Here is an 18513-nt window from a genome sequence, read left to right as displayed (position 1 = left end):
AGGGTGATGCTAGACTCTTGGGCGAAACAGCAAAAAAAGTAACGCTGTGTTTCCAGAGCAGGGGACTCTAGAGATAGCACCTTTGCAAAAGTGGTACCCCTGTGTGGAGATGCTTTTTTGCTGAGGATGTGTTAGAGATGACCAGTAGTCTATACAGGATGGGTCCTGTCTGCAGTTACCCTCCCAACACGGAGAGCACGGCTTCTAACCCGAGGAAGAAAAGTCCCCTCCCACTGTGGCCACCTCGGTAGCCTGTGGCTTTCTGCACCTGATTTATCTTCTGTTCCCTCCTACACTGCTGCCATTTCCTGCTGGAAAACATTTCACTTTGTCTTTGTTGCCAGTGGATATGTTTTATTCATGCCATCGTGGTGGTTGGTTAGTGAATTAATTCTGCCTTCGAGGACGGCAGAGATGGAACCTTCCCTTTGTGTTCTTGGGAACAAACCACGTAGGCTTTTGAGCCCGGCACATTGGAGCTTCTGAGAAAGCAGCGAATATGGCTACTTAGGGGCAGCTGTTTGGGAAGGGCTGGGCCTCTTAAGTCAGTCATTAACGTGTTTGGCTCAAAGAATGCAAAGAGAAAATGAAGACTCGGTCATCTGTGTCTCATTCGGGATGGAATAAAGATATGTTTGCTAGAATTGTTATTTTATCATTGTGAAGTTGCTCTTTTATCTCTTTTTAAAATTCTGTTTAAACTGTATTTAATTGTATTTGTATGGGCATTTTTCCTGTTTGTGCAGTGCATGCATGCCTGGGGCCAAAGGAGGCCAGAAGAGGGCATCGGATCCCCTGGGACCAGAGTTATTGTGAGCTGCTATGTGGGTGCTGGGAATTGAACCTTGCTCTCTGAAAGATAAGCCAGTGCTCTAAACTGCTGAGCCATCTCTCTAGCCCTCTTTCCCTTCTTTTTAAAAAGTACTGTTTATTTTGTGGGGGAGGAGGCTGCCTGTGGGGTTGGGTGTGGTGGCACATGCCTATAATTCCAGGGTCATCTCCAGTCACTTAGTAAGACTGAGGCCAGCCTGGGCGATAGGAGACTGTTCCAAACCAAACAACATAGAATGAAACTCCTATGGCAGCAGGAACGATGGTTCTGTGGATTAAGTAGTTGCCGTATAAGAGGGAGGATGAAAGTTTGGATCCCCAGCATGCGTCTAAGTGGTAGGTGAGTGTGGCAGCTCACCAAAAATTCCTGTGCCGTGGAGGCTGAGACAGGGGATCCCAAGGTTATGTGCTAAGTAACTATACTATCTGAACACACAAGCTTCTGGTTCCGTGAGAGACTCTGCCTTAGTCAATAAAGTGAAGAGCAATCCAGAAAGCCACCTGATGTCCGCCTCTGGCCTCCATAAGCACATATGTGCACCCACACATGCAAACACACATATACACACTACATACATACACAAGTAAAAGCGTGGGGAGCCAGCCCTCAAGGGGCACAGCAAAAGCAGGATTTGCAGTTCTAAGCTCTGACTACCTTGTAGACTGCTTTTCCAAGCCCAGTCCTCTAGCCTTGGTTCCTCATTCTTGCAGCTGGGACAGACAGTGTCTTAGTCCCCAATGCCCCGGAGCACCTTAATGATGGGAAGTAGCATGAGCAATGGACACTTCTTAGACTTTGGCACCACACAGGTCCTTGACTCTGCCTCTGGCTTGCCACCGGCTATCTGTCAACAGTGAATCTCAGCTCCAGCATCTTCTGTAAGCTGCAGTGGTTATTGCTGGGGAAAGGCAGGAGTGGGGAGGTGCTCAGCACAGGTGATTTCCATCCCCTGCTTACTGTCCAACTCCACCTCTGTGAGCAGCAGCTGCAGTGTGAAGCTGCAACAGTTTTCTTATGGGACAGTGTAGCGCCAAGTGTCTGTCGTATAAGATGTGTCTTTTGTCCCCAGGATGTCTGACGTCCAGTTTTGAACTTCATTTTTTTTTCTTTTCTGAGACAGGATGTCTCTGTGCAGCTCTGGCTGTCCTGGAACTCGCTCTGTAGACCTCGAACTCACTGCCTGGCTAACGTCATTTATTTTTATCCAAGGAGAATCCAGAATGTAAGTTTTACATCTTTTGGTTGCTCGTGTGATGAAGATGTCATTCCTTGCTTGGGGAAATGATGTGCAGAGGGCTGGAGGGCAAAAAGGACAAAGTGACCAAACCAGGAGGCACTGCTTCTTGTGGAAAAAGAATCTGTCTTCATAAGAAAAGGGATTTTGTTTTGTTTCCAATTTGTTGCCTCTAAGGTGAGCAGTGCATTATCTGAACAAGCAAGGTTATGAGGTAGTTTCCTCAGACCTCGGGACCACTTACTATGACCACACCCTTGATCTTTTCAAAGATGCTCTTGCTCTTGCCTGACAGCTCAGGGGAAATGTTGAGGATGGTCGGAGTCTTTTTATGTAGATGCTGTTTTATGCTTTGCTGTACTGAGAATTGAACCTAGGGCCTTGTACTTGCTAAGCAGGGGTTCGCTATAATTGCCTAGTCTGTTCTTAAGCTTGCTCAGTAGCTTGGGAAGTACTTGAACTCAGGATCTTCCCACTTCAGTCTCCCAAATAGATATGATTCTCTTGATGTGATGGCAGCTGATAACTGTGATTGGGTTGGCCATCATGACAATATTTACCCTAGAGTTTATGCTTGAGAGCATATTTATTTGTCATAGTTGGCTACAGTGACTACTGGTCTAGCTTTCAAGTGTGTCTGTGTCTATGCTCATGTATGTGCACCAAGGATGAGGTGGTTGTTTCTTATGGAGCTGAACTGTCCAAGTTAAAAACTTGGTCTCATTTCTTAGATTTATTTATTTATGTGTTTTATGCATGTGGGTACTTTGTTTGCATGTACGTGTACACACAAGAAGACAGCATCAGATGGCTGTGGTTTGTGAGCTGCCATGTGGGTGCTGGGAATTGAAGTCAGGACCTTCAGAAGAGCAGTGAGTGCTCTTAACCACTGAGCCATCTCTCTAGACCCCTTGCTCTTATTTCATAACTGGAAAATTTCTTCATCCATGTTGGTCTTAGTTCCCACAGCTTTACACGAGCTCACCACACATGGCTATGATGAGTGTGAGATAATCCATGCATAATAACAGAACCTAGCAGAGAACAAGTACTGTCGACATTCAGGGAGTCTCAAGTTCACTCCCATCATCATTGACATTGTAGTTTAAATTCTTTGATCTTAGCTATAAAAGTTTTAATCTTTTGGATGGCAATTCTGTAGATATTGCTTCTGTTCTTATTACAACCACATGTATTTTAAAGAAATATACAGTGTCTGGGCTAATACATATCAGCTTTAATCCATTCATGCTGAGAGCCATGGAGATGCCATTTTACCCCTATAAAAATGGTCTACTTTGTGTTTTGCCATTGTTGTGAGTTTTGAGATGTTGCACTGAGTGAAGAGTGTGCCATGAACAGCATTGCTGTGTTAATGCATAATGTACAAAGCTGATCAGAGGTGGGCCTGGTGACTTGTGCAGCATGGCATTTCATTCATGCTGAAGATTTTGATAAAGAGTGCATTTATACTTCCATCTCCTAATAAACAGACCATGAGTTGTGATGAAAGTGTCCCAATTCCTTTTCTCACTCATTGGCAACACATATCACCATTTCAAAGAGGAAAACAATGATACTTAGTACATCACACAGGGAATCATCACTAATGAAATTACATTGTATTCTTGATAGCTGTTGTCTTTTTTGGATTAAACAGACAAAACAAAGTGTATAATTCCATCTGAAAAGTATCACAGGTTAAAGGACTGAAACATATCCAGACAAAATGCATAGTTCAAAAGTTCATGATAGCTGGTTAGAGGTGGGATTTAGAAATAACTGAGATACACTCGGCGTGGTAGGCTAAATAATTATTCCTTAACATCTGACTACATCTAAATCCCTGGGATTTTTAAGCATTACCTTGTATGGAACTTCTGTGCATATGACTAAGCAATGAGATTAATTGTGGTTTATCTGGCAATCCTTGGTGTAACCATATGTATTCTTTTAAGGAAGAGCAGAGGGAAATTTGACTATCTGCAAAGGGGAATGTGATAGAGCAGAGAGTGTCAAGATGCTGGCCTTGAAGAGTTGGGTGGCATGGTCATAAGCCAAGGAATGCTGGCAGTCACCAGAAGCTGGAAGAAAGAAAGCAATCTCCTCTAAAGGCCTCAGAGGAAGTATGGTCCGGCTTACACTTTAGCTTTGTCCTACTGATACTGATTTTGGATTCCAGCCTCTACATTTGTAAGAGATTAATTTTCTGTTTTAAGACATCAAATCTGAAACACTAGCCTCAGGAAAAATACATAGCCATTTTAAGGAGCAGAAGGACACCCACGGACTTCCTTGTCAGCCATCTCTTGGAATGGTGCTCCCTGGTTTTATCACGGCACTTTTGACTCGACAGTCTCCTGTTTTCCTTTTGCCAGCGGCATATGGGTTTTCTTTTAAACTGAAGACGTGTGTGGCAGATTGATGGTAGAGGGGATGATGGTCTTCCTTTTTCTTGCACATATATTTCAGATGATTTTGACTCACAGATTAAGTTGTAAGGCATTGATCAAGTAAAAAGTGCCAAAGTCCAATTGTGGCCTATATCATAATACCATCTATTCTAGTGACATGCTTGCATGTATCTTTCAGATTTACAAACTCTTCCTTGAATAGTGAGAGCAATAAGCAAATACTTGATGTTTTATTTCCTTTTTCCAAGGGCTCTATGGTGACTCAGTCCTTTTTAAGACCTGATATTGGACATTGTCTTCACTTGTCAATAATGCTGATGAAGTGATCGGCTACATCCCCCATCCTTTACAGTAAGAGTATCCCAAGATCCATGTTGATTGACATGTTTTCTAAACTCTAAGTACATTTCATGAACTTGTCTGTGTTGTGGGATATTTGTATGTTGGGTGAAGATGTATTTGTTGTGATTGGAGTAATAAAAAGCTGAATGGCCAATAAAAAGTTGGGCAGGAAAAGGTTAGGTTAGGCTGGACGACTGGAGACAGAGAAGACTCTGGGAAAGAGAAAGGTGTAGTTCCTAAGCAGACACGGAGAGGAAATGGGAGGTGCAAGATGGAAGAGAGGCAACACCATGTGGCACAATGAAATTCATATAAATGGGTTAATTTAAGTGATAAGAGCTAATTGAGTCAAGCATAAGCTAAAGGCTGAGCTTTTATAATTAGTAAGTTTCCATGTCATTATTTGGGAGCTGGCAGTATAGAGAATGACCTACTACATGTCTGCTTTTTCCAAAGTTTTGGAGACACGTTGGAATATAATATATTATCTATTCTTCAGACTAGATCCTTTCACAGAGGAGTAATTTGGCCCACTGCATTTAGAGCCTTCCTTTCATCTCAGAAGATAGCTTTATCTCAGAGCACTCATCGCTTTAAGTGCCATCTAGATGCGACAACTCTAACTTTCATCTCTGGCTGCATCTCTCCACAACTTCAGATTGATAGGTAACAATGTCTGTTAGACCTCTTTTTTGGGGATGTCCAGAAGTGTTACCTAGTTCAACCCAGTCTATCTCTACCACACAGCACTGTAGTCCAGACATCTATTTGCTAACTTGTCTGTAAACATTAACTCAGTTCCCAAGCACAAGGTGAAGGCCATGCTAGGTGCCATAGCTCCCTGGCACCGACCTAGACCCACGGCTGGCAAACGCCCTCTGGTAAGGGATGAACACAATCACCCAGTTGCACCTGCCTTGCTGGAGTTTCATTTTAGTGCATGTGGCTGCCCTGGTCCTTTGCACACCACCTAAATGGTGCCTGGCAGAGGTATAATGGCCTTCACAGTGGACCGTTTCTTCTGCTCTTGTTTTGCTTGAGACACGATCTCATGGTGTGGTCCTGGCTGTCCTGGAATTCACTATGCAGATCAGCCTGGCCTCGAACTCACAAAAGTCTGCCTGCTTCTGCTTCATGAGCTTTGGCGTTAAAGTGTGCGCCACCATGCCCAGCAGCCCTGACCCATTTGAAGGGTGGTGGGTTCTCTGAGAAGCTATGAACCCCTCAGCCATAACTCTTCCGTGGTCAAGCCGGCCCAGCAGCAATGGCGACGCGGGCCCCTCTCCGAGGTGACGCTCTGGGGTCCCCGGTGAGCCAGTGATTGATTGACAGCGAGGCCAACACAGTCCACCAGGGTCACGCCGCATAGGCGTGTCGGGGCCACGGGGGTCGCGGGGCCACGAGCTGTGCATCGAGTCCGTGTCGGGGTGGCGGGCGCCCTGCCGACGTCACTTCCGGCCGGAGCCAAGATGGCAGCGGCGCGGCCGCGGACGCCGGAGCGGCGGCGGCGGCGGCGGCGTCTCCGGGCTCGCTGAGGCGCTGGCACCTCGCTCTCCGGTGAGGAGCGGCACAGCCCGGGCGGGCGGGCCTCGGGGGACGCCTGGTGGCGTCGGTGAGGAGCGTGGCCGCCGCGGCGGGGGCGGCCGGGCCGGGGGCCGAGGGGACTGCGGGGCGGGCTGACGCGCCCCCTCCGAGCCTCCTGGGAGCCGCCGGGGCCGGGGGCGAAAGCGGACCGACGCCTGCGGCCGGCGGCGCGAGGCTCCCGCCCTGCGGCTCGCAAGTCCCCGCGGCCGAGTTTGGGGTCGGCTTTGTGGCGGCGCGGCGGACTCGGGGAGCGTGGCTGCGGGGTCGGCGGGGTCCGCACGTGGGCCCCGGGCGGTCCCCATCGGCGGGGGCTGCGCTGCCTCCCGGCTCTTTTGTGTCCCGGCCGAGTGTCTGAGCGCATCCGCACCCCCGGCTTGGTTCTGTGTCTCTCGGGTCTTTGTGTTCCCCGTGTAGTTTCCGTGTGGTGTAACCCTGGCAATGGTCTCCCCGAATGTTCCCATCGACCCCACTGCTGCGTGCGTATGCGCGCGTGTCACAGGTGTGCGCTAGCGTACACACGACCGGTTTTTGGTTAGTCGGAAGATGGGTCTGCCATGTCTCCGTGGATGACAAGCGAGGCATGAAATTCACCTAACAGGTCAGTGTTCCTCCACGATCCACGCGGGAAGCTCCAGCCCAAAGCCTGGCACCATTGGGTCGGGCCTCGAGCAGTGGGAACGGATCCCGCAGATAACCGGGAAACCCCGTCGTCCCTTACTACGCAGTTGGAATTTGCACCTGGAGAAATGGGATTCCTCCCCCACCCCCCATGTTTCATACATCGAGGATTTGGGTGTATTTGACCTGTGGACTTCGTTTTGCTGAGTCCCAGTGCCTTGTCCTTAGGACCCTTTAACCAAACCCTGGAATGTTTGTCTCTAGAACAAAATGTCCCCAGAACATGACTAAAACGTATCTCAAAGTTTTTGTTTACTTGTGACATTTTGCAGCAAAGGCAACCTACCCGTGGTTCATTTACCTAAAATAGCATGGACTACAGTTTCGTCGGTCCTGCCCATGGTGGCATTAAAAAAGACGTTTAGGAAGTTTGCATTCAGATATGAAGGAGGAACCGAGTCATTATTATTGTTGTTTTCTGCTTTTAAGATCGAATGTAGCTGCCACCTTCCATGCTTTCTTACAAACATTTTACTGGGTTAAAAAAATTATTCTTTCCATGTGAAATTTCAGCTTAGCTTGAAGACCTTTAAGCCCCCTTTATTTCAAGCCATGGGAACAGAGCTGTAAATCCATTGTTGGAAGCAACAGGGCTTTTTTTTTTTTTTTTTTTTTTAAACTGTTGATACATTTAGGAAAGTTCTTGGATCTAGAGATACAGTGATAATGCTCAATGAATGTTTCCTGTTTGTGGATGGAAGAGTTGGCTTCATTTAGGTTTTTTTCTACACAGTGCTCAAGATAATGAAGTGCAACTTTGTAATAATGTATTAGCCCCGTGAGCACAAAACAGCAAAATAGTCTCACTGTAAGACGGTTGGAAAACAGAGAAAAGCACAAAGAAGAGATAGAAGCCAGCCATAACCTTCCGCCTCCACAGATAGCCATTGTTAACATTGTAGCAGATTGTCACCAGTCCCTGTGGTGTGCCTACTTGTGTTTTTTTACGCACACATACTTATTTATAGAAACATTCTCTTCTGTATTATATTTTAAACAGAATTGTGATATTATGTCTATTAACCTACCTTGTCTTCCATTATGCTGTTGTAAGTGCATATCTGTGCCTTTAACTGTTCTTCAATTTGATGTTTAATGGCTGTTTGATAACACTGGGGTTGGCCACCATTTACCAACCAATTCCACGTTGATCTGTATGTCTTCTAAAAGGTGACATATTCTTTTCCTTAAAATTTGTAAGATTTTTCTCTATGATGAACTTTATAATTCTCTAGATGTGAAAACTGGAAAATGTGCTTTTTAGCATCTGACTACACATCTTTCTGTATGTTTCAGCTACCTAAGAAGTAGCAGTCCATTTTAGCTCTTTCCTCGGTGGCTTCTGTGTGGCTCACATGCATGTGCACACAGCTTCTTTTGGTAATTAGTTTACATCGGCTACTTACTTATTCATGGGACTATTTCTTCAGAATGCTGATATCTTTTCACATTTAGATCTGACTTAGACACCTTTCAGGGTCTGTGAAATCGAGTTTCCAGGGTGCAAAGCACCTTGGAGTATTGACTATTTGCATGTCTTCTGGCTAGCTCCACATTAGTTTTAATACATGTACAAGGCCGGGGAAGAGGGAGGCCCAACATCGAATCTGCAGTGTTCACTAGTAAACTCCATAGTGGAAAGTGAAAGAGTTATGTGGACATTGAGGAAGATATGTCAAACTTGTATGCAGAGAGAATCTGCAGGGAATTCTGGATTCGAAGGGGATAGAACCTGCTGAGTGTGACTTATGCACCTGCTACATGTATTAAGTGCTTCATGATATGTGTGCTGTCCAGAAGCAATTACAGTGCCTGCTGTCATGTCCTAGTACTTGCCTTTTAGAGCTATAAAAGATGGTTTTCATAGAACAGGTCAGGGAAGGCTACAGACTCTGTTAGTAGGGTTAGCATATTTAGTTCCAATAAAACATTGTTTTTCAGCTACTATGCTGTTGACATTTGAACTGCATTAGTTTTTGTTGGGGGTATCTGTCTTGTCCATGGTGGAATGCTTAGCAACTTCCCAACCCCACAAAGGTGACAGTAGTTCCTTGCTCAGTTGTGACAAGCCATGAAGTCAGCAGACATTGCCAGGTATCCATTGTGGGGACAAAATTGCATGATTCTCAATGACCTAATTAAATGAAAGTTTCTTTGCTGGATGGTTCAATCACAGAAGCAGTTTTGGCTGCTCAGAAAAGTCTTAAGAATAGATGTTATGGTTTATACCTTGAGGAAGGGGAAGGACTTCCTATCCAAATACCTTTTTGCTTTTGTGATTGATTATGAGTAACTAACTCACTTTCTGCAGTCGAACATTGGCATCGTTTTGTGACAAGAGGTAAGGTAGTGTGAGATAGCCTGGAGATTATGAGGCTTTCATGATGTGGAATCAGCATTCTCAGTTTGCAGATTAAATCCTTGTGAAATTTACATAAATTTGCATAGAGTTGATGGATGGTGAATAATTTAAGCATTTGGTTCATTATGCTGAATAGCACAGAAATAACTCTTTTCTTATAGAGAATGAGACTTGAAGCAACTTCTTGAAGATTGACAATGGAACCAAACTACACTTTTTCTGAAATCTCCTTTCTCTTTCTTAAAAACAAAAAACAAACAAAAACCCAACCAGTTTGGGGTTTTGCACTGAAACTTGTTCTAAGGAAAGAAAGCTTACATTTGACATGCTTACCTGACTTCGGTGAATTATATTTGAATGATAGCTAATTGATCATCATGGGAAATGTGTCATTAATGCACTTTCCATTGGGGGAGAAAATATGTCTCCAAATCTTTATTCTTAATCATTCTAAGTAAAGATTGTACTGCTTTTGGTTCTTTTTAGTTTGTTTATCTTTGGTTGTAAAATGATATTTAGTTAGAATATACCAGTAAATTTAACATATTGAAAAAAATCCTGCCATTGGAGCCATATTTGGTAATGAATAGTTTCTCTGAAATACAGGAGTATCTGAATAATCCCAGTGTAGTAGATGCTGTATCATTTAAATATTTGTCCTTAAAGGGACTGTGTCTCCTTTCCTATCTCCTTGAAGCATGAATTAGAGTCATTGTTTATACTAAACCTGGTCACTACAATGATAAATGCTTATTTTTTTCTTAATTATACCATAGAAGTAGTAGTTATGCTTGGAGTCTTGGTTCATGTCATACCTATACTGTGTTCTCATTTCTAGCCCCTTGGAATATGCAGTAAAAAAAGTTTCACTGAATTTGTATTTGCCAGATATTGTGGTGAAAAGAATATTTTGTAGCTCTTGCAATAAATCATATGTTAGGCTTTGCCTTAAAAGAGCAGAATTACTTCTTGGCACAGCTCGTCTGAAATATGGAAAGCTAAATGGAAGTGTTAGCTTGATTACTGTGGCAGCCCATCTGGAAATTGGTAAAATCTACACATTTTATGTGTACTTACATGTAGATTTCTAAGACTTTTATTAAAGTCTCATGGGAAATTAATTTAAATGTTGCTTTCAAAATTTGTAAAGAATTGTAAGATTCCGCAAATCAATATATGCTTGAGCATAAATCCTGTGTATTTCATAAGACTGTATTCAGACAATGTATGTTAAACATATTTTGGAGACTATAAAAATGACATTCAAATTGGTTCTTTGAGGCTTGAAGAATTTGCCATAATTGAGCAAGTCTTGGCTTTAAGATACAGTTGCAAGTAAAAGTTTTGAAAAGGAAGGCTCTTTGGGCTAAATTTAGATGCTTAATTGTGAAGCCTTGTTCCCATGTTAGAAGACATGGGGATATTGTCTGCATATAGCCCTGTTGCTGTTTAGCAGAGCCCTGCCTCAGTGCTCAAAATGACAGGATCACGGGCCCACACAGCTGTGTATGTGGTGGTGTCTGTGAAGAGATGTAGGTAGTATCTCTTCTCCCCTCTTAACTTTTGCAAAGTGGGGACAAATACTATTTTTTCCTTTCTCTGGGGTATTTTGAGTTGAATAGGTAAAAAATATGCACGTAGGGCCAGCAAGATGGCTTAGCATGTTAAGGCTCTCCATGATCCAGCAGTAGAAAGGAGAGTACCCAGTACCCTTCGGACCTGTGATGCCTTCACACATACACATACACACAAACACACACACACACACACACACACACACACACACACACACTTGTAATTTCATAAAGTTTTAAAAGATGCAAGCAGCTAAATGTTTTAAAAAAAAACAACATTTTCCTTAGCTATTTCCAGTGCAGTAGGTTTTGAGAGATAATGTAATTGTTGAGAGAATTGTCCCTAGGCTTTTGATCCCCCAACCCCAACACACACACACACACACACACACACACACACACACACACACACACACACCACAGGAGTTGACTACTCTAGTCAGTTCCATGCATCTACAGAGTCAAATCTTCTTCCTATGGATATATTTTCTGCCTTGGCAGTCCTCTTTCTTGAGGTACCTCTGTGAGACTAAAAATGTCTGCATCTCTATTTCTGACCTCCAGGCCAGTCTGCATGAAGACCAGTTTATCCCCTTGACTGATATAGCTTTCTTTTCGAATGTCTGCCCTCTTCTGAGCATCAGATGCCAGCATGGAGCTCACCACTATGCACTTCAGTCCTGTCCCTGTTCCCGACTGCTCTGGTTTCAAATATCTTCATAGCCCTCCCTGTTAGTCACCTTCCATACTTGAGATTATTTCCACCATCTCTTCTTGTTTTCTGTTAAGCTGGCCACCATGTTCTGCTTGCTCTTCCACTGTGGTGTGGATGCTTTTTGTATCTTTCCAGTTATCTAGTATGGTTCAGGCCCTAATTGCTTATTAGCTTTGGGACCCTTGCTTAAATTTTCCTTCAGTATTGGGCATTATTTTGTTGATGGTGTATCCTCAGAGGGAAGGTCTTTGTTGCTCCTCTCAGGTGGATGGATGAGACCTTCCTAACAGACTGTCCTGAGACCATCTGTCTTGCAGGTGATGTGGGCCTGCTCTTCAGCAGTCCCAGTTCTGACTTACACTGCCCACAGACCTCCAGAGCTTGGGAACAGGCTGAGAGGGCAACAGTATCTGGGGACCCCCACTGTGCTCGTTAGCCTTGGTCACCTCCAAGACTGGCCTGTAGGTATGTCTGTGAGGCATTTTCTTGATTACTAATTGATGTGGGAGGGCCCAGGCTATTGTGGACATTGCCATTCCTGGGGAGGTGGTCCTGGGTTGTAGAAGAAAGCAGGCTAAGTAGCTTGCCTCCGTGATCTCTGTGTAAGTTCTATCCTGACTTCTCTCAGTGATGGACTGTGAGTGTGAGATGGACTGAATCTTTTTATCTCCAAGTTGCCTTTGGTCAGCAACAGAAAACAAACTAGGACACCTACCACAAGGTCAAGTCCAGGTTTAACCTGGAACCCAAAGCCGCTGGGAACTGGCCTTATCTGTTTTGTTCTTTCTTTGTATCCATTTGCATGGAGGGTACTACTGTACTAACCATAACTGACCAATATCAAGAGACTTCTTTTCATGTTTTTATCACAAACTCCTAGACGTTTACTTTTCTTTCTGGTTTTTTTTTTTTTATGTTTTTTTTTTTGAGGCAGGGTTCTTTGTGTAGCCCTGGCTATCCTGGCACTCACTCTGTAGACCAGGCTGGCCTCAAACTCACGGAGATCCACCTGCCTCTGCCTCCCTAGTGCTGGCATTTAAGGCCTAGACATTTACTTTTATGTTGAATTGAGAACTATAGCTGTGTGGTGGTGGTGCATGCCTTTAATACCAGCACTTAGAAGGCAAAGGCAGGTGGATCTCTGTGAGTTAGAGGCCAGCCTGGTCAGTTATTTTGAGGAAATGTATCTATCTTAAAACAAAACAACAAAAATAACTATGTATTAAAGGCCTTTTAAAAATATAGAGCAGTATATGTATATTTTGTAGACAGTAGGTATTGTTACTGTTTTTAAGCGGTCTTGAGAGCAGTTGTTATACATTTAGAGTGTAAACCTCAAACCTCAGATTATACAAGTTAACTCCCGTCCTAAATAAAAGGTTCCTCACTGAAGTGGTAGGTGAATCTTGTGACATCCATGTCGCTAGCACCTTGACCAAGCACAGTGCCAGCAGTGACAGTGACTGGTGTAGGTCACAGTTCTTGGCTGCCCACCTATGGTGTCAGGAAGCCCATTGTGGGTGTGAGTTGTTTTGTACAAGATTGGTTTTCCTGAGTTCTGCAGTGTGTAGGAAAACCCTTGAGAGCTGCAAGCAGCTTCTACAGCATAAGCAGATGAAACCTTTGGGAGTTGGGAGTCTTAGAGTGAAAAGTTTCACTTGGGTGTCATGCTCCCCATGTCCCTGTTGCTGTTGCTTTCTTTGCTTTTTTTTTTTTTTTTTTTTTTTTTTTTTTTTGGTGCTCTTGTTTTTTGAGACTGGGTTTCTCTGTATTGCTTTGGAGCCTGTCCTGGAACTCGCTCTGTAGACCAGGCTGGCCTCGAACTCACAGAGATCTACCTGCCTATGCCTCCCAAGTGCTGGGATTAAAGGCATGAGCCACCAAAGCCAGGCACTTCTTTGTTTTTAGGAGACTCTTAGCAGGAGTCCTGAATATCTTGTTTTTCAAAGATTACTACGAAAGTAGTGCTGTGTTGGGAACTCTGGTGGGAAAAGGTCACACCAAGCAGTCGGCTAAGGCATCATAGGCCTACTGTGGAGTGAATGGTCCCCTCACTTTAGACATTCATCATGAGGCTTCTTTTTCCAGGGTGAGTGGAGAATTCATTTTACCTCCTTTTCTAATACTGGCAAGTGTTTATACAGATAAGATATCACAAAGTTATCTTTAAATTGAAACCTCTTTATGCTGGTGCTGTTTTGCAGAATGTGAAGTTAGCAGTGGGTTGCAGCACTTTGGTCGGGACCTTTATAACCTTGACAGAGCATAGGGTTTGAGCAGAAAGCCCAAGCTCTTGCTCCGTTCCCGCCTTTCATGCTGATCTTCACACCTGTATTTTTTGGTGATCAGTCTTTAAAATAAGGAACATTTTAATTCAAGAATGTTTTGACAGGATAGGATTATTTCACCCAGGAAAACTGACAATGATCTTTTTGTTCTTAGTACAGTGAAGGGGAACAACTACTGCTACAATGAGAGATAAGGTATTATATATTATAAAAAGCTTGAGATATCACAATGTAATAAATTCCATGTGCAATGAAATATGTCATAGGTGTATGGTGAAGGGAAGAAGGGAGAATATTAATAGATGTCTTTAGTATCAGTCAGGCAAATGATAATCTACAGTGGCCAACATTCATTTTTTAAGCTCAGGTCTATCAATAGATACTAGAAACATTTTCCCCCTCTGTGGTGCTGGGGCTTGGACCTATTGTTTCCCAGATGCCAGGCAAGTCCTCTTCCTCTGATCTGCATCCCCAGTTTTGGAGTAATGTTTGTGAAGAATTTCCCATTAACTGTTTTTTTCTTTATTATTTTCTTCATTATTTATTCTCTTTTCTCATCTTTTTTTTTTTTTTTTTTTTTTTTGCATCCCAACCAAAATTCCCCCTCCCTGTTCTCCTCCCAGCACACCCCCACTCCCACCCCAAGTCCTCTCTTCCTCCTCTGTGTCGCCAGATACTGGTGAGCCTCCCATGGCTATCAGCCAGCCCTGGTATATCAAGTTGCAGTGAGACTAGGCACCTCCTCTCTATTAAGGCTGGATGAGGCAACCTGGTAGGAGGAAAGGGTCCCAAAAGTAGGCAACAGAGTCAGAGGCAGCCCCTGCTCTCTCTTAGGAGTCTCACATGAAAACCGAGTTACATGATTGTAACATATATGCAGAGGGCCAAAGTCAGTCCCATGCAGACTCCCTGGTTGTCAGTTCAGTCTCTGTGAGCCTCTATAAGGTCAGGTTTTCTTGTGGTGCCCTTGAACCCACTGGCTCCTACACCTTCCTCCCCTCTTCTGCAGGAATCCACAAGTTCCTCCTAATGTTTGGCTGTGGGTCTCTACTTCTGTTTCCATCAGGTGCTGGGTGACGCATCTCTGGTAACAGTTGAGCTAGTCACCAATCTATGATTATAGCAGAATATTATTAGGAATAATTTCATTGACTATTTTTTCTTTTGCCAGTTGTGTTTGGTTCTATCTTAGGTCTCTAGGGTAATCCCACCTCTGCGTCCTGGCCCTCAGGAGTGAGCTCCCTCTCAGGGTTTGAGTCTCTACCTGGGCTAGTCATTAGTTGGTCTCTCCCTTAATTTCTGCGCCATCTTTACCCCAGCACATTTTGTAGGCAGGGCATTAATTGCTTGCTGATTTATTAATTTGTGTGTGTGTGTGTGTGTGTGTGTGCGCACGTGCGTGCATGTTTGTGCTCATGAGAGTATGTAAGTGGGCACAGATGGAAGTGAGAGGCCAGCGTTGGTGTTGGTCCACACCTTCTACCTAATGTAGGATCTCTGCTGTGTATGCCAGGCTAGCTGACTTGTGAGTTTCCAGGGACCCGGTCTGTTTCTATCTCCCATATCTGTGCAGCGATTACAGACATGCATGCTATTGTGCCCAGCTTTTAAATGTTCTAGGAATTCAAACCCAGGTGTTTACATTCGTATAACAAGTAAGTATTTTACTTACTGAGCCATTTCCTCAGCTCACTTTATTTTTGGAGAGAAGGTCTCTCACTTAAAGAAGCTTGCTTGTTGGCTAGGCTGGCTGGCCAGCAAGTACCCATATCCTCCTGTATCAGCACTGGATTATAAGTGTGTGTGCTCTGGCATCTGGCTTGTTTGCAAGAGTGCTAGGAATTGAAGTGAGGTCCCCATACTTATTCAACCAGGACTTTATCAGTTGAGTTATTTACCCAGCTCCTTTTGTTTTAAAGCAGTAGTTCTCAACCTCCCGAACCCTGGGCCTCTTTAATGTAGTTCCTCATGTTGTAGTGACCCCCCCAACCATAAAATTACTTTTATTGCTACTTCATAACTGTAATTTTGCTACTGCTATAAATTGTAATGTAAATGTTTGTGGTTTTTGATAGTCTTTGGTGACCCCAGTGAAAGGGTCATTCAGGCCCAAAGGGGTCATGACCACTGGTTGAGAACCACTGTTGTAAAGTAAAAAACCCCACTGGTTGGAAAACCCCTGGGTGCCCGCAGTCTAAGTGCAGATTTATATTCTTTTCCTCAGATAGTAACTGCTCTCTTGCTTGACATTTTAATATGATGGTGTTTAATTGCTTAAGGCCCTCTAGAGCCAAGGGCTGTTGACCTCAGAGTTCTGCATCTTACATATTTTAAGCAGAGCTCTTAATCAGCCCTGTTTTCTCATTTGTGTCTGTAGCTCTCGGAACAAAAGGCCCAGGGCTTTCAGTCTGCTGCACGGAAACAAGTGTTGTCAGCACCTGTATCAGTCCTCTAAGCCCCCGGTTCCTTATTCGTTTGGTTTGTGTCACAGAGTGCTCTGTGCTGTGCACATTCAGGGATTTAGGCTCTGGGCCACATGATAGAAATCAGTGTCTTGAAGAGGGAGAACACTTGAGGGTTCTCGGTTAACAGCTCTGTAGGCTGAGCAAGTGATTTGCTGGTGTCTCTGTGATCTACTCTATCACCTCTGTCCTTGGTATTGGGTGGAAGTCATTCTGGTGAGGGGGGGGGGTTGAGAGACAGGTTTCAGCAGAGGCCACACCCAGTGAGTCAGCTTTTGCTCAATCTTCCTGCTTTCTTGATCTACACACAAATATACAAGTCTCTGTTCTTAAAGTGATATACATTTCAGTACGGTTGTTGCTGCAGTTTATGTAACCTGGTAGTACTGTCTGCTTCTTCTCTGTTTTGGCAATGCTATACAGCTCTTTGCACATGTTATGCAAACATGCCACCAACAAGCCACTCCTATAATTTGTAACTTCAAGGAAAAATTGGGACTTTGTTTTTTTGGGGTGAAACTAGGTGATCTGTGAAATTATATTATTTTGGGAAAGGAAAATGGATGTGATTTTCTCTGAGCAGGTATAGTGTGAGTAGGGCCTGTTTTGATCTTGGCCTGTGGTGCTACCCTCCTGGTAGGGACCCTGATAATTCTGATAGTGTTTGTAAACTGATAAAAACTGGTTTTGAGACGTTAGCGTGGTTTTAATATTTTCATTTTTGAGTTTCTGTGTTGTGAGAGTCTTTGGTCAGAGTAAGCCACAGTTAGTAAATTTGCTAAGCTAAAGGCTTCATCTCCATATTGTTTGCTACCATGTTGCTTATTTGCCAAAATAAGAGCTACTTTTAGACTATTTTTGTTATGTAGACTTTTTTTTTTTTTTTTTTGTACTACCTTGTCTGTTTATTGCACTTGCCCAGCTCTAACACAGTGTGCTGGTTCCCTGCCCCTTGTCTGTCTTTATTGCATTCTGGTCTAACTCTACCACAGCGTGCAGGCTCCTGTGCTTATGTCTGTTTTAGTCTTTGTCTGTGAGCTTCCCGAGTCTTACAATTCAAGTAATCTCTACTGATTCTTGTTGTTACAATGTGGGAAAAATTAGGTCAGTGAGATGGCTCAACTAGTAAGGACATTTGCCACCATGTTGGGTGACTGAACTTTAGACCCTGGAAGTTTCTGGAAGGAGAGAATCAGCTGACTCCTGCAGGTTGTCCTCTGACCCTCACATGCACACAGTGGCACACACACACACACATGCAGTAAATGAATGTAATTTAAAAGTAACAGAAGTTACAGTATTTTTCAAATAACAAAAGTTCTAAAGTGATCATAAAAATAACTAAGAAAAGTGATTAGTGGGTGAATGAATGAATGATTTTCACCATTCTTCCTTTCTCCCAGACTTAAACTGGTATTTTTAAAAAAATGATTGCTTTTCCTATAGCTCTGTAAAATTCACAAGTTTGTAGATGCACAAAGACAGCATAGCCAGTGTCTCATGTGTTTTGTTTTGTGTAGTGTGTCTGTCCTTAGATAGACTCTGCTTTATTTCAGAGGATGGTGAGTGGTTATGGGTCTCCACATACCCAGGGTCAGGAGTGTCACTTAGCTTTAAGTTTTCAGGTCTCTGGAGCATGTTACCAGTTCTTCAGATTGTTTTGATACTGTGAGAGACCAGAATTTGTTTTATTTTTTGGTACTGACCCTCAATACTCAAGTCACCTTTATATTAACATGTTGGTATTAGTAAGGATGATTTATTCCAGAATTTGAAAGCAGTGTATTCAAAGAGTACAGCTGAATGTGTCCAGGATCATAGACTTTGCCTACCATGCCAGAAGCCCTGGGGTTTATCCCTAGCACTCTTTAAACTAGGCATGGCAGCACAAGTAATCCCAACACTCTGAATGTAGAGGAAGGAGGATCAGATTTTTTTTTTTTTTTTTTTTAAAGTTTCTTGTATCCCAGGCAAGACACTATTTAAAAAGAAAAAAAAGTTGCTGGGGAGATGGTTTGGTGATCAAGA

The 18513-nt window shown here is 43.6% G+C and overlaps 1 protein-coding gene across 1 annotated transcript in view; it reads left to right on the top strand.

Annotated features, from left to right (window-relative positions):
• The first annotated feature begins 6275 nt into the window (after window positions 1–6275).
• Prdm2 (PR/SET domain 2) overlaps window positions 6276–18513 on the top strand; it is a 101089-nt gene continuing 88851 nt past the window's right edge. The window contains exon 1 of the mRNA XM_051173620.1: window positions 6276–6379. The gene's annotated coding sequence lies outside the window, so the exon portion shown is untranslated. The remainder of the gene's footprint in view (window positions 6380–18513) is intronic.

Source organism: Phodopus roborovskii, unplaced genomic scaffold (assembly GCF_943737965.1).
Source record: "Phodopus roborovskii unplaced genomic scaffold, PHOROB, whole genome shotgun sequence".
In the NCBI taxonomy this organism is placed as follows: Eukaryota; Metazoa; Chordata; class Mammalia; order Rodentia; family Cricetidae; genus Phodopus; species Phodopus roborovskii.
Note: the sequence above shows the minus strand (reverse complement) of the source record. Positions and strands in the feature narration are given on the sequence as shown.